The 15,160-nt window shown below is 37.3% G+C and overlaps 2 long non-coding RNA genes across 2 annotated transcripts in view; one reads left to right on the plus strand and one right to left on the minus strand.

Annotated features, from left to right (window-relative positions):
- Positions 1-3,871: 3,871 nt before the first annotated feature.
- The window catches only part of LOC122137607, a 31,979-nt gene continuing 20,690 nt past the window's right edge, over positions 3,872-15,160 (minus strand). Inside the window, exons 3-5 of the long non-coding RNA XR_006154965.1 lie at positions 10,314-10,515; positions 9,210-9,429; positions 3,872-6,819 (exon numbers count right to left, since the gene is read on the minus strand). This is a non-coding gene — a long non-coding RNA (uncharacterized LOC122137607). The remainder of the gene's footprint in view (positions 6,820-9,209; positions 9,430-10,313; positions 10,516-15,160) is intronic.
- LOC122137606 lies at positions 8,787-10,425 on the plus strand. The gene is made up of 3 exons (XR_006154962.1): positions 8,787-9,253; positions 9,408-9,524; positions 10,292-10,425. It is a non-coding gene; the product is annotated as an uncharacterized LOC122137606 (long non-coding RNA).

A 15,160-nucleotide genomic window follows, 5' to 3' on the forward strand; every position in this document is an offset into this window, starting at 1 on the left:
TTTTGGGCAAATATTCTGTGGACTTATTCGATAAAGATTGAACTTTTTGAAAGGTGTGTGTTAAGGTTTTGGAGTGGCCAAGTCGAAGTCCGACCTTAAATCCGATTGAGATGCTGTGGCATGTCCTTAAACAGTCCATTCATGCTCGAAAACCCTCCGATGTGGCTGAATGAAAACAATTCTGCAAAGAAGAGTGGGCCACTATTCCTCCACAGCGATGTGAAAGACTCATTGCCAGTTATCACAAACGCTTGACTGCAGTTGTAGCTGCAAAGTGAGGCACAACCAGTTATTAGCAATTACTTTTTCACATAGTGCCAGGCAGGTTTGGACAGCTTTTTTTCCCCCTTAATAAATGAAATCATTATTTCAAAACTGCATTTTTTGTATTTACTCAGGTTATCTTTGTGTACAATTAAAATTAGTTTGATGAACTGAATCATTCAAGTGTGACAAATATGCAAAACATAAAAAAAAAAAAAAAAAAAAACGGAAGGGGGCAAAAACTTATTCACAGCATTGTATATGCAGCACTTGTGCAACACAGCTCAATGAAAAAATGATGTGGAGGAAATCAAATGTAATTTTAAAAACACTGAATTCATACTCAAAGTGTTTTGCACATTTTTGCACTCTTTTGATTTGTAAGCTAAACTGCAAATGCTGTCACTGCGTTTCTCCTTCACGCTGCTTTTAGGATGTTGTAGAGACGCAGAATTCAGTCGGTGTGATCACTGAGGTGTTTGTGAGTGAAACTGTGGCTCTGACAGCAGCGTCTCACGCAGGACATCAGGACTACAAGCATCAGTCATTACAGAAGCTTAATCCACACGACAGGAGCTCACCGAGAGCCCAGACGCCCCGCTGACGCTCCCCACCGACCCCATACATCACCAGCGCTCAGACGTGTGTGTGTGTGTGTGTGTGTGAGTTTCTACTAATAATTCCTTCTTTAATTTTAGTCCAGTTGAAGCACACAGTGTTTGGTTTCTCTCACGTGACTCTCTTCATGTAAAGCATTGGAATGAAGATGTTTCCCTTGATTTTTCTTGATCCAGAGAAGCTCAAAGCATCTCTAATGTGAGCGACTATCTGATCAAATATACATCAAATGAATCACTCTGAACACGAGAGAAGATCTGTGTGCTGAGTGTGATACAGCAGATGTTTGAGCAGGTGTGACAGGTAAATGAACACATGGTCTGTCAGGTAAAGCACATGTACTGTACGTACTGTTAGCATGTGAGGAATCATTCAGATCATGAACATATGTCACTGACGGAGCCGCAGATATCTGATCTTTACAGTCCAATGTGTTCCTAAGGATTCACTCGTCCTGATTCATACTGTACTGTCTCTCAGGCCCATCAGATGAGACTTCAGCATAAATAAATGCTTTTTTTATAGCCTATCTGTTGAAAAGTTTGCTCTTTTTTTCTTTTATCAAAGGTGCATGCAAATTAATATTATCCATATGTAATCAGTGTTGTTAACTAAAACTAAAACTATTAAGAGTTATTATCAGTGATTGAAATAAGGCTGAGATTAAACATAAATACTGGCCAAAATATAAATACTCCAAAATGAAATATTTAAGTCAGACAACCAAATTTGTTTCCAAAATGAAATAATATATATATATTTTTTTGGCTCAATAAATGAGAAATTTATAATAATTTATAATAAATCTGAAATTTTATTGAATAAAATGTAATTCTAAATTCTTAAATGAAAATAAAGCTATATAGGTATATTTAAAAGCAAACAAAAATTACACATAACAAAAATGGAAAACTTTAAAAAAGCTAAACTTTAAAAATAAATTAATACACTAAATGATATACTAAATTTAAATATACTGTAAATGAGACATTTATTTTAATACAATTTAAGAAGTTTAATAAAACAAATTTAAATATTAGAAATGTAGCATTGGTAACTAAATGAAATAAATTGAAGCACTAAAATGACCATTTTATATTGAAATGAAATATATAAATATAGCTATTTATAAAGGTATATAAAGGTATAAACTCATGTTCAGTAATTCAAATAAAATATAAATAATGGATGGAAGACTAAAAAAAATCAACTTAATAAATTACAAATTTTATGCAAATGAGAAATTGAATCTAATACAATTTAAGCAATTTAATAAAATAAATAGTAAAGCTAGAAATGTTGCATTGGCAAAGTACTAAAGTAAAAAAAAAAGTACTAAACTAAGCTAAAATATAGAAATAAAGTTATATGGAAATTTTTAAAACAAATAAAAATGACAAAAGCATTATGAAACCAAATATTAAACTAAAATGAAAGTGAAATGATAAAAATGAATACTACTAAAACAGCACTGTAAGCAATAGGCATTTTTCAGATGCACAGAAAGCACTTGCATGTTTTGCATACGCATGCGATCTCCTCGTTTGAGGAGAAGGTCAAAGAAAGCCTGGATGGATGTGCTTCATAAAGCAGCAAACTGCAACAGACTGGATAACGTTATCCGGTTACGGCTGGAAAACAAAGATCACACACATTTCCAGAGGAGAAGAATCACTCCAGTAATTGTTCTTGTCATTTGTGCTGTAATTTTACTCCTGAATGCCTTGTTTTAGACAGGAATTAATAAAAATCACATTCGCTTCAGGTGCTTTGCGTCTAACCTCACTTTCTCTCTCTCTTTCGGTCGCCCCTGGTCATCTCTCTCTCTCTCTCTCTCTCTCTCTCTCTCTTATTATCAGTTCATAATTCTCTCTCGCTCAGGCAAATTGCGTCTGTGAGTGTTGGCCGTCCGCTGGCGAGCTTTAGGGCACTCAGAGGTTTAAATGACAGAAACTCGTCTCTGAGCTCCGAGGCACGAGGCTCAACACTGAGTTCAGCACAAAGCTCGTCAGTACCTCTGATCACGGCTAATTTAATTAGTCTGAGAGTCAGTCCACAGCAGTTCCTCTGATGCAGAAGATCCAGACCAAGAGCCATTCTGTGGCCCACTTTAAACCAGAACGGAGCCTCGGCTCTTCTCATAACTTCTTCTACCCTCATTATCTCTTGTTAGTTGAATCATTTCACACAATAATTTAACGTTATAATGGACCTTAAGTTTCATTAGGGTCAAATATATTAAAAATAAATAAATAAATAAATAAATAAACAAATAAAAATAAATAACTATTTCTACATGATCTGACTCTTAAAACCACTTGAGTTGGTGCAACAGTCAGCTTTATTAAGTAATATTAATGAGATTTTCAAAATTTAAACAGACATCATGTAGTCATCCTCTGTTGTTCCAAATTTTATTTTTTTGTGTGTGCAACAAAAAACTGTTGTTCTTTTTTTTTTATTATTATTATTATTATTATTATTATTATTATTATTATTATTAATAGAGAAGAAAAAGAACACTGCAAATAAAGAATACTGCAAAAATCATTTTAAATAAAAATAATTTAATTTAATTTAATTTAATTTAATTTAATTTAATTTAATTTAATTTAATTTAATTTAATTTAATTTAATTTAATTTAATTTTGTTTTTTTCTCATGAACGGAAACAAATCAGCAGGGGATCAAATAAATATTTTCCCCACTGTATAACATTCATGTGAAAGATATAACACCATCATGTCAGAAAATAAATCCTCATCCTAAAAGAAAAAAATAAAAAATTACAAAAAAGTAACACAAAGTATCATGTATCATAAAAATCAGCAGTATCACAAAAACGATGGCAATTATATATATATATATATATATATATATATATATGTATATATATATATATATACAGTATATACATATATTTCTGGTAATTGAAATAGAATGTAAAACTCACGTTGAAAAAAATGAAGTTATAAGCTGTGAGATTATTGAATGTGAAGAAAGTAATGGTGTTCATTTGTAAATGTGTGTTCTCCCTGATGATCTTTCATCTCCGCACACTCTCTCCTGATTACAGCCAAATGAAGGGCCTCCACTACAGCCATCAGCGCCGCTTTTGTCCCAAGAGAGGGACAAATCACATCAGTCTTAGACAAACCTTCTGGATTCAGTACAGATACAGTGTACAGCATCTGAGATATGCTGTCGATCACCACAGAAAATAAGTGCATGCATTATTACTAAATACACATTCATTTTTAAATAAATGAGAAAGACTGAAATAGTGTTTCTTGTAAAACATACTCCAACATATCTTTATTTACAGCTTGGGGGAAAAAATGGACTTGAAAATTTACAGTTATCATCATTCAGTACAATCCCACATGAAGAAATACTATAGTAATTTATAGTAAATACTATAATATTTCTTTAAGATGATAAATGCCTTGTGAACATATGGACATTGATTACTGAATTATTATATTGCATTTTACCTCTGTATTCTTACTTTTAAAAACAAAATCTAAACTGATGCATCAATCCGCTGACCTTTTAACCTTTTAAGTGCGGCTCAGAGCAGGTGAGGCCAAATCTGGCCGACATCAGGAAAACTTGTGCATTTTTTAATCCCCGCTAAAAATACCAGACTTTACGAAGAAGAGGGTCAGAGCCTTGTCATATCAGGTTATGTCTGCCCGGGATGCTTGTACAAGTGTATCATGATCCATTTTGTGAGAGCATAGCTCATGAATTATAGATGCTGGCAGCTCGGTGGCCTGCGCAGGTTAGTGCCGCGCTTGTTTTCTCCTCGTTCGCTCGGTGTTTTCTCTTCCCCGAGGCCAGATTCCTTTCCTCACCGTGTCTCCTTTTTGTCAGAGGTTGAAGGTGCATTTTCAGCGGCGAGGTAAAAGCAGACCAACACGCTGAATAATTTAATGCGGCGTGTTTGAACAGGTACAAAAATAATCCTGTCTCCGTGTCTCTCCCTCTGCTTTGAGAAAGCGCTGCCTGAGAGAAGCTCTCCTCGCAGATCACAGCCAGATATGAAATATTAAAGGTTATTGGTGGGGTGAGAGCGAGCGCTCCTGCGAGAGCAGGTAACTGCGTGCCATCAGATGCCTTTGGTTTATTCATGCCGAGAAACAGAGCGGTGGATACGGACGTTTCTCTTCTCGGAGAGCCACCGAAGTTCAGACACCTGAGGGAGCTTCAGGTTTGCCGTCTTACCTCTGCGTTCTCCGTTTTAAGTGAAGCGTCGACCTCGAGTTCACTCTTAAAAGTAAAGGTGCTTCACGATGCCATGGAAGAACCTTTTTGTCTAAATGGTTTCTTAAAGAACCTTTAAAACCTTAAAAAGGTTCTTTGTGATGAAAGAAGTTTCCTCAGATTATAAAAATTGGCCAGAAAGAGATGGTTCTTTAAAGAACCTTTGACTGAATGGTTCTTCTGTGGCATCGCTGTGAAGCACCTTATTTTTAAGCATGTTCCTGCGGCGGAGACGATCTGGGTCTGCGGTCAGTGGGGGTCAAGCACCGGCGGACAGGCCTCGGGTTTGAGGTTAATTAACACAGAGAGAGTCTGAGCTCAGCCTGGCCGAGAACGACGCTGCTAACGATGGTGATCTGATACCAATTAATGCTGTGACGAGGTCTGTGCCCCCAACCTGCCTGCAGGCCCCGGGTCGTGTATCGCAGCTTAAATTATTCTGATTCAATAGAGTTTGCTGATACGGCGCACTAATGACTGGAGCTTGTGTAATCTCCGCCCTGATGAGGTCTCTCTGCCCTGTGGAAGATTATTTCTGCCACCAAATAAAAATGTGAAAAAAGGTAATTGTGACTTTGTGAGTTTGTATCTTCCGGTAAAGAATAAAAATAAAAAGGGTAATTGCGAGTTTACATCTTGCATTTCTGACTTTTTTTCTCAGAATTCAGAATTTACATCTCACAATTGTGTGTTTTTGTTTTAATAAACAAAATAAATAAAAAGGGCAATGCAACTTTTTAATCTCACAATATTTTTTCCCGTCACATTTGAGTTTGTATCTTGCAATTGCAAATTAAAAGTACTTAATTATGAGTTTTAGTGTTGCAATTTTTACTATATTTTTGCTCAGAATTCTATCTTTACATTGCAATTCAGTTATTTTCCCAGCACATAATAAACCGGTAATTGTGATTTTTCTTTAAATCTAACAAATCTGACTTCTCTTCTCACAATTGCAAATTTGTGTCTTGCAATTAAATGTTTTAAGATTGTAATTGCGAGTTTATATCTTATAATTCTGACTTTGCATCTTGCAGTTCTGCTATTTTCTTACGAACTTTTATCTCATAATTCTGAGTTCTTTTTTTTTTTTTCACAGAATTGCGAGAAAAAATCCAGAATTGTGAGATACAACTCAGTTGCAATTATTATTATTTTTATCCTGTGCTGAAAATAAGCTTCCACACATCACCTCTTTGTGAACATGAACTTTGTAATATTTGGGAGTTACTGTGTGTCATCTGAAAGATTTTCAAAGATTTTCTCAGTGACTGATAATAACTATGCAGTAGATTTCTTACACTATTTATTGATCTTATGCATCACTTATTCAAGTACTTTCAATATAACATGGCACTTCACAGAATATCATGGTGCTGCTTTTTCATTCTTTTTTATTAGTGACATGCAGACATGCATGGAAACACACAGGTTATGTAAGCGTGTCCTGTGTAACTGCTGGTTGGGTTGTGGTTAGTTCTCTCACAGGTGTGTCGATTGCGAGCGGTCAGAGTTACTCAAGCTCTTCCTGTTGAACTCTCTGCTCGAGTCAGGGCTTTAGTCTCTCCATCATGAGCTGCTTATCTGCTTCTCTTCATGTCTCCAGCTTCGCTCATCTGTCACTCTCCTCCACAGCCAATAAATAACACTGATATCAGGTAGCCGCGGTGTCTATTTGAGTGGGATAGATTGGACATATTCAAGGTAAAAGACTCCCGATGCCTGTATTTCTCAAAACAGACTGAAAAACAAAGACAGTTTTCAGATAAGGGCTGTGGATTTTTTTGTAGGCTAACCTGGATGTTTCCCTCAACAAAAAACACAACAGGATTTTTCCATTGGCTTTTGGATTACTGTAGAAAATAAGCTCTGTGACCAACAAAAGTTTATGATTTTTATACAGATTGGTCATTATGACCCATTGACTTAAGGATGATGGAACCAGAAGTGCTAATATACTTGTTTTCTTTGTTTTTACCTACAAAAATGGTAAGAAAGGGAGACTTTTGAGGCTTATCATTATCAGAAGTTTACTCAGTAACTTCTCTAGAATTTCAGAAGAGATCTCAACAATGTCTCAAACTCTTCACAGGTTTACAGTATAAAATGCTCTGAGTGATCTCATTATCAACTGCCTGATCAAATTCTCCCACTTCCTCTTACTGTATCTCAACTCTTTGTGTCTATTTTTATTTTTTAGAATTTGAAGGGAATCCTCTTTGATACTTCGATGCAACACATGCGAGAGCTCCATTAAGTCTGAGCACTGAAAGAGCGCTTCCTCTGCAGGTGTGTGAGTTCTGAACGCCGCTCTGTTGCGTGTGCACTTAAAAGAGGCGGATTGATCTAAACCTGTAGTGAGGAGCTCAATAATCTCGTCTCTAAAAGACTCCGTGTGGACGCCCCCAGCGGACAGCCTGCGTCCCGTGGCAGCCTGATTGGATCCCCGCTGAGGGAACGTGTCCAAAACCGCTCCGATGCTCCGACCCGTTATCGAAATCCCGCCAGAAACTCACCATGAAGACGCACTGTCCTTTTGCACCGGAAAAGCTCAAAAAGACAGGCCGTGCATCGATTCGCAATCGGCTACAAAGAAACCCGTTGAAAAAAGCAACGGAGTCCCACCGTGTGATAATTGCGCCGCCACGGAGGTACCTGCTCCGTCTGAATCCAGTCTCCAGGCCTCCTCAAAGCTGACACGTCGGATAAAAAAATCAAGCCTGAAATGAGAGTGAAGCGTTTATCTCAAAGACGTCGAAGCAAAGCGAAAGGTGTTTCTTCCTCGTGCTTCACTTGTCATAATCATTTAACCTGCACTGTAAAAATACAACTGCACATTTTCCAGTTAACAAAACGTTTTCAGTCTCAAATACTAACACATTGTTTTCTTGAAACTGCATTCTAGCTAGTCATTGTAAATGGTCAACATGTGACCGACATGTTTGCCTTGTTTTTGTTTCAGTTAATTGCTTGCACTGCTTTCATCTCGCTTGTGACTTTTTCAAGTATTTTACTTCTTGAAACTACACAAAAACCCTTGTCAGACTGACAAATGTACCCCAAACTAGTCAAACACAGTTGTCCGAATAAAGAATTTCACACTGATAAAATGTGAAAGTTTTGGGAGTTCCCAGCATGCATTGCAGCTTGTATATATTATGCAGTTAATGTTATATGATTATTGTTTTGCTGTTTGCTGCCTTAATTTGTTGCTGTTTTATCATTATTGTTAGTTAGGCCCTATTTGTTGTACTGTGATGTAAAGAGCTCATCTGTAATCGTTGATTGCCAGGTTTATGTGTCTAGTTTTGAGGCCTAGAGTATGTTTAACCACTTTTGTCCATTCCCTGGATATCTTAGTCTTGTTAGTGGTTTTACAAACAAAGACAATGTTGTCTAGTAGACTAAGTTATCCATTAACATTTGTCATTTTTTTCCAGGAAACAGAAAAAAAAATAAAGAGAGAACTCAAAAATATTTTACTGCATCCTTTTTACGTTTTCTCACCTATTTATTATTTACGGTGTGAGAAATCCACGAGTTCTAGCTTCACAGACGCGCGCGCGCTCTGTCCTCGATCCTGTTAGATATTATAAAGCCATCAGAGCGCGGGCCCGAGCTCCCACCGCGACTGTTAACGCGCCACAGAACCGCATGCGAAAGCGTCAGGAGCGTGCGTCTCGACAGATCCCGCGGCGCCCGCGCACCTCCGCTCGTCCCTAATCATTATCTGATGACAGAAATCTGCGCGCATTACGGCGGCGGCGCTGTTTCTTAGCAACGCGCCAGGGCTATTCAAACAATTTCATTAAAGTGTGACACCTCTTAGCAGGTGGCTGTGTGCGAGAGGAGATAAACACAGAGGTGGAAGCGTCGGCGCTATTTGCCAACATCACAATTGATAACATCAATTCAGCAACGTGTTTACAAGCCCTATGAAATGAAGCGAGCGTGTAAGAGTCGCTGAACCCCAGACGCCTGCTGTCTGCTGCACAAACACACCCAGACGCGCAGGTAGCGCTGCTATTCAGACTGAGAACGCTTGATTTACATTCCAATACCTTCAGTGCGTCCTGGGATCCCGCTGCCTCTGATGTAATGCCAGGTGTGTGTGTGTGTGTGTGTGTGTGTGTGTGTGTGTGTGTGTGTGTGTGTGTGTGTGTGTGTGCGGTAAATCAAGGTACAGGTACAAATGTGCTGCAGGAAAACAAACAGTCGTTCTCGGCGTCTTCTCAGTTGCGCATCTTCTTTACAAAAAGGCAGGTTTACAAACACCAGATCCTGAGGGAGGGAGCAGGAGAGCCAAGCTTCAGTGGTGGATAATGGGAATGATTTACCTCCGATGCGCTGTGGAGATTTCAGTGGACAGGTGACAGGTGAGCTTACACACAAAATCTTTCCACAAAATCTGACACTCAAGCAGCAGAAGCACACACCAAATCTTCAAAACCATACACTAATTCTTGGCCTTTGACTGTGTTTTTTCAATTTCATAAAACACTTTTTGCAAAACACAACACACAGTTCTCTATGTAACACAAAAATCTAACAGGAATTAATATTATGCCAAAGGTGTTTGCAAATGTTTGCTTTTGAGATGTGTTTGTGATATTTGGAATGCAGTGCTTCATTTTGCAAGAGATGTGAGGCATTTTGTATGTGCAATTCTTGGTGTGTAAAGTTTTGAGAAAATAAATGAGGCAAAGTTTTGAAAATGTTTCAGCAGTTGAAAAAAAAAAACTGTAAATTGTATGCTTCATGATTTTAATTAATTGGACATGCTTTTTGATTACTAAAATATAATTGATCTATAAAAAAAAAAAAATAAAAAATAAAAAAAAAAAAAAAATGAAAAAAATAAAAAAAACACAATAAAAACTTAAAAAAAAAAAAAAAAAAAAAAAAAAAAAAAAAAAACTTGGAAAGAACTAAAACAGATTTCATGGTGTCCTATAGTGAGCAAAAGTGATTAATTGTCATGAAAACAACATCATAATGCAGAAATAAATAAATAAATTGTCCGAGAAAATGTTTTCTTTTGATTTTGGTGTGAAATATGAGCCGGACGTGTTCTTGACAGATTTCATGAGATTCAGCTGTCTATTTAAAGAAAGATCAGCTGTTTCTTCCAAACATGTTTCAGGTTTCATCTGACATCTGCTTACCTGATGAAAACCTGAGCCGGCCGAATGCACCGATACATCTGCCCGCTGATCTGCTGACATGATGAGAGTGTGTCGAGGATATTGTTCATCAGTAACCAACCTGAAGTTCCACAGGTGTGCGTGTCGGGGATGATGAAATCTGCCGACCTCTGACCTCAACGCGGCTTCTCCCGCACATGAGTCTTTTCTTGTCTTACACCTCCTGTAGTCAGATGGAGGAGAACACATCCCATGATTCTGTGCTCCAGCGAGACAAAACAACAAACAAACGTTCAAGCTGCACAGATACACACACACACACACACACACACACACACACACAGAGAGAGAGAGAGAGAGAGCAGTTTGCTTTGAATGAAAATAAGCTTGCACTTTAACCACAGAAGGTTTGTGTGGTGTCATTTTCTAAGAGAATGTAGTCTCAGTGGATGGCAACATGAAATGTTCATTAATAAAAACATGTTTAATTATAAAATACCTCTATCACAGGCACATTATTTAAAGCATAAGTCAATGTTTTGACAGTTTCAGTGTTTTACTCTTCAGAATGTGAAGAACATTAAACACACACACACACACAAACACACACACACACACACACACACACACACACACCACAAACTATTTTAAAGAGCTTATTTCATCAGAGATCAATTTTCCTCAATCTTTTAAGTTCAATGTACTATGAAACATACTGTAACTGACAGATCCCAAAAATTAAGTTAGATCATTTATTAAAACTAAACTGCACAAATGACTCTGAATAATTACAATTGATTGAAGGTTTTTTTTTTTTTTTAGCTAGTAAAATAGTAAAACTACACATTTTGATCAATTATAGTTTTAAGCAGTGTATTAGTATTTAGTTAGTATTTAGTATGCACTCTAAGAAAAGTCTGTAAAAATAGGGCACAATCTATTTTGTTAATATGAAGGAAATTTTCAGTATTTATTTTTATTTTTATTTTTTACCTGCATTTTAAATTATGCATAATATTTTATGGTTTTGGGTATGGATAATGGATAATGGATAATGTCCTGAAAAATTACTAGTACCTTTTCCATTTTTCTACATGTTTTTTTCTTACAGTGGACTAATTACAGTGATCACTAACGAGGTGCATCATACAGTAAATTAACAATTATTCAAATTTAAAATTGTTGTTGTCATTAATTTGAATAATTGTATATAGCAGCTAACCCAATTCATGTAATGTGTGTACTGCTAGGCATCTTTGGTTTCCAACTTTTATGTAATTTAGAAGGAATGTGTGTCTTTTTATCGTTTGAGTCACTTATCAAAAGTTGCTAAAAGTTGCCAAATAAATTTTTAAAATAGCTACAGTTGCTTTTTCAAGAAAAAGTTGCTTGGGTAGTCAGAAAAGCTGCTAAATTTAGCAACAAAACTACTAAGTTGGCAACACTGCTGAGCAAACAGTGTATTGGTGATATAACAGGCACATATAAGCAGCTCATAATTCGTTCAATATCAATGCCATATTTCAGATACATTTTTCAGTTTTTCATGGTAGAAGTTATAATGCAGCAACCGGACGTGACAAAAACGAACAGCCATACAAATCACTGAATTAAGACTAGTAGAAATGATTATTGTTTTGACATGAAGGCTAAAATAAAGAGATGAAGCTTTCCAAAGAGAGAAACAATCAGGTTTAATTTGATGAATGAAATGTTCCTACCATGGCATTTTGGCAGTCTGCACTTTTATCGCATCACATTCATCAAAACATTTCCTCAACACTCCGTGACACCATCATTCCCTAGAAGAACATCACTCAGAGAGAAACAGTCGAGTTCCTCGGGGATTCACAGCTGAATTTATGTGAATCATCACTCGTTGCACAGCTGACTCACACAAACAAATAATTGAATCGCTGCAAGTGCATAAAACACCACAACGGCTGATGTAGCGGCATCTAACTGCTTTAACTGAGACCAGGACGGAGCAAACATAAATCTGAGGTCCTCCTCGTACCCTTTATCTCTTCTAGCTGCGGCTGTTTCTTCATCTGAACTGTATGAAACTTGGTGACTTTTATGGCATTTGATATGTGAACACACACAAAAAAAATAGGGCATCAATCAAAAAAATGACCACCAAAAGAAATTAATAACAGGATGGTCTCCATGGTCAGAAATGACCACCAAAAGAAATTAATAACAGGAAAAAAATTTAGATATATATTGCATTTTTTATTTTTATTTTTTTCTGGGGGGAAAAAGGCTTTGGTCAAAGGTACCAAGCAAAGGTACCAAGTTTGACCCAAAAATACAGGGACTCAGAGCACTGCAACCCCAATAAGTCATGTTATTCTAAACCCTCTTTCTTCTTGAGAAGTTCTGAATTAGTCTTCCTGAATTGTGTCTGAATATTTCAATGAGACAAAGTTGATGCATTAATGAATCACAGCTGAGAGCATAAAGTCTCACGAGGTAGAAAAGAGTAACCTCTGAGCAATAAAACTTTCCTGTGGTTGCGCTGAGATGTTGTTAGAGAAGTGTTGTAGTTTTCTGTAGCCTTTAGCGGAGCGCCGTGTTCCGCTGGGAAGGATTTTTTCATCGATAACATGCCCATTACTGTGGTAAGGTCAGTAATCAGCTTTCTGATATGAGCCCTGTGTTCTGAGCCAGGGTCAGACAGATGTTGACATACTGTTCACTACGGAGTTATGAAATATTAAATATGTGTCGGCTACACATCATTCACGCGTTAATGTCCTTCCGTACAGAGCAGCGCTCTATTATACCATCCATCAATCCGGCTACATTAGCGAATGTACGGATATCTGCGCGTATACCTCATACTGTCAAACCCGACCGAGATCCAACAACAGCTACAACACATGATAGATCATTTCCAGTTAATATAATCATAACATATTTACTCCTGTAACATTGTTTGTGTTTTAAAATGTGATGAAAAAAAAACTGTTTCTTATGTGTTTTGCTCTTCTACAGTGATGTGGCAAATTGCTAAGTGATGCCAAATGCATTAGAAGTAAAATGCATTTTATTAAACTGATCAAAACTCTGATTGGATGAGTTTGAAATTGTGGTAAAAATGCTTATTAACACATTCAATATTAATGCACCAATTTGCATTGCAAACATTGTCATTGTAAACAGCTAAAAAAACACAAACACATTCATCCAAACATACACACAATGCAAAAAAATTCTGGAAATTTACCCTATAAACTCATTAATCAATTCGATTCATTCATTCATTCATTCATTCATTCATTCATTCATTCATTCATTCATTCATTTTCTGGAAATTTACCCTGTAACCTGATTATGCACTATATTGCTTATTACTGGATGAATTGGTTAATTTTAATAGAATGTCACTATGTGTAGAATCTTTGTACTTTTCTCATGTTGCTTTTGCTGCCATTTTATAAAACCAATAAGCTGTAGGAGGTCATGCATCGCATTGATTTTACCACTTTGCTGTAAAAACAACCCGTGGTAAAATCACAGTAATGCATGACCTCAGTTGGCTCTTTATCTGTCAATAGGGAATTCTCAAATAATGAATAGCAAGTGTTGTTTATTGCATGCACTGTATGCACTGCATTAGCGCCCGATTCACTTAAGAAATTATGCAAATCTGGTAATTCTCAAACACTTGAAAATAAAAACCCTGTGCCGAATGCAATTTGCATGGTGCAATTCCCCATCCACACACCTGAATTGGCTCTTTAAAATGCAGCGTCTGCATCATTTGATTATCATTTGCAGCCACAATCAGTAGAAAATGTTTCAAAATTCTGTTTACTGCATTTTTACCAGGTTAAACTACATTTGACCCAGGTTTAGTGCTGAAATATAGCAGAACTTACTTCCAAGTGTTTAGTCCAGATGGTTTTTCTGCTGTGCATCCACAGACGTTTGATAAAAAGTTCTAGGACAAAAAAAAAAAAAGAAAAGAAAAGACTATGAAGTAACAGAACTGTAGAAAGGGAGAGGAGAGAAAAGCAAGCAAAGTCTTGCTCCTACACTATGACTAATTTACAAGTTTTCTTCCTGGGATAAAAAGAACAAGGGTGAAAGGAGAAGAGAGGAGATGAGAGGGGCGTTTGATATGTGTCTCTCAGGACTACAGCGATGACAATTACACCAGGTTGAGGCTCGTGTCTGTGGCCAGTTCCAATGCTCATGCTAACAAGCCCTGTTCCTCCGCTGGCTGCGCTTAGGAAGACTCCACACACAAACAAAAAGAAAGAAACACAGCTGAGGCCCTAAAACAAGACCGGTGGAGTTTGCTAAAGAAAATGCATCAATGACAGCCAATGATCAAGGTGAAATATTCCTTCTCTCTCTTCCTCTGTGCTTTTGTTCGGTAGTAATGACCTGTTTTGATTCATCTTTCGTTTGCTCTACACCTTTTCTCTTTGGCCTTCAGTCATAAACTCACCACGGCCCAGTCGCCCCGTTTTCTTCACATTATTTCCCCCCCTTTCTTTTCTTTCCCACCATCCCCCTTTTTCTGCCAGAGCCGTCTTCCAGAAGCTTCATCCCACAATGGGCATCTAAACTCATTAAGTAAATTCTCAGAGAGTCATTAACGGGGCTTTTCTCTGGGCCTGAGATCTCATCCTTAATTAGGTGAGCGTTTTTGACAGGACACGAAAACAAAAGGCGAGCAGCGTTTTTGAAAAGGAGCAGGTCCCGCCAAGGGCCTCACGTTCTCCACCGCTAATGAATGGCTTCTTTAAAAGAAAGCGTGAACAGGGAGGGGAGGAGAGACGCTGAGAGGAGCTGTGCTTCAGACAATGGTCACGCTGCTCTGCGCTCCCTCACTAGGTGACTGTGTGCCCTCA

The sequence above is a fragment of the Cyprinus carpio genome, chromosome B6, assembly GCF_018340385.1.
Source record: "Cyprinus carpio isolate SPL01 chromosome B6, ASM1834038v1, whole genome shotgun sequence".
NCBI lineage: Eukaryota > Metazoa > Chordata > Actinopteri > Cypriniformes > Cyprinidae > Cyprinus > Cyprinus carpio.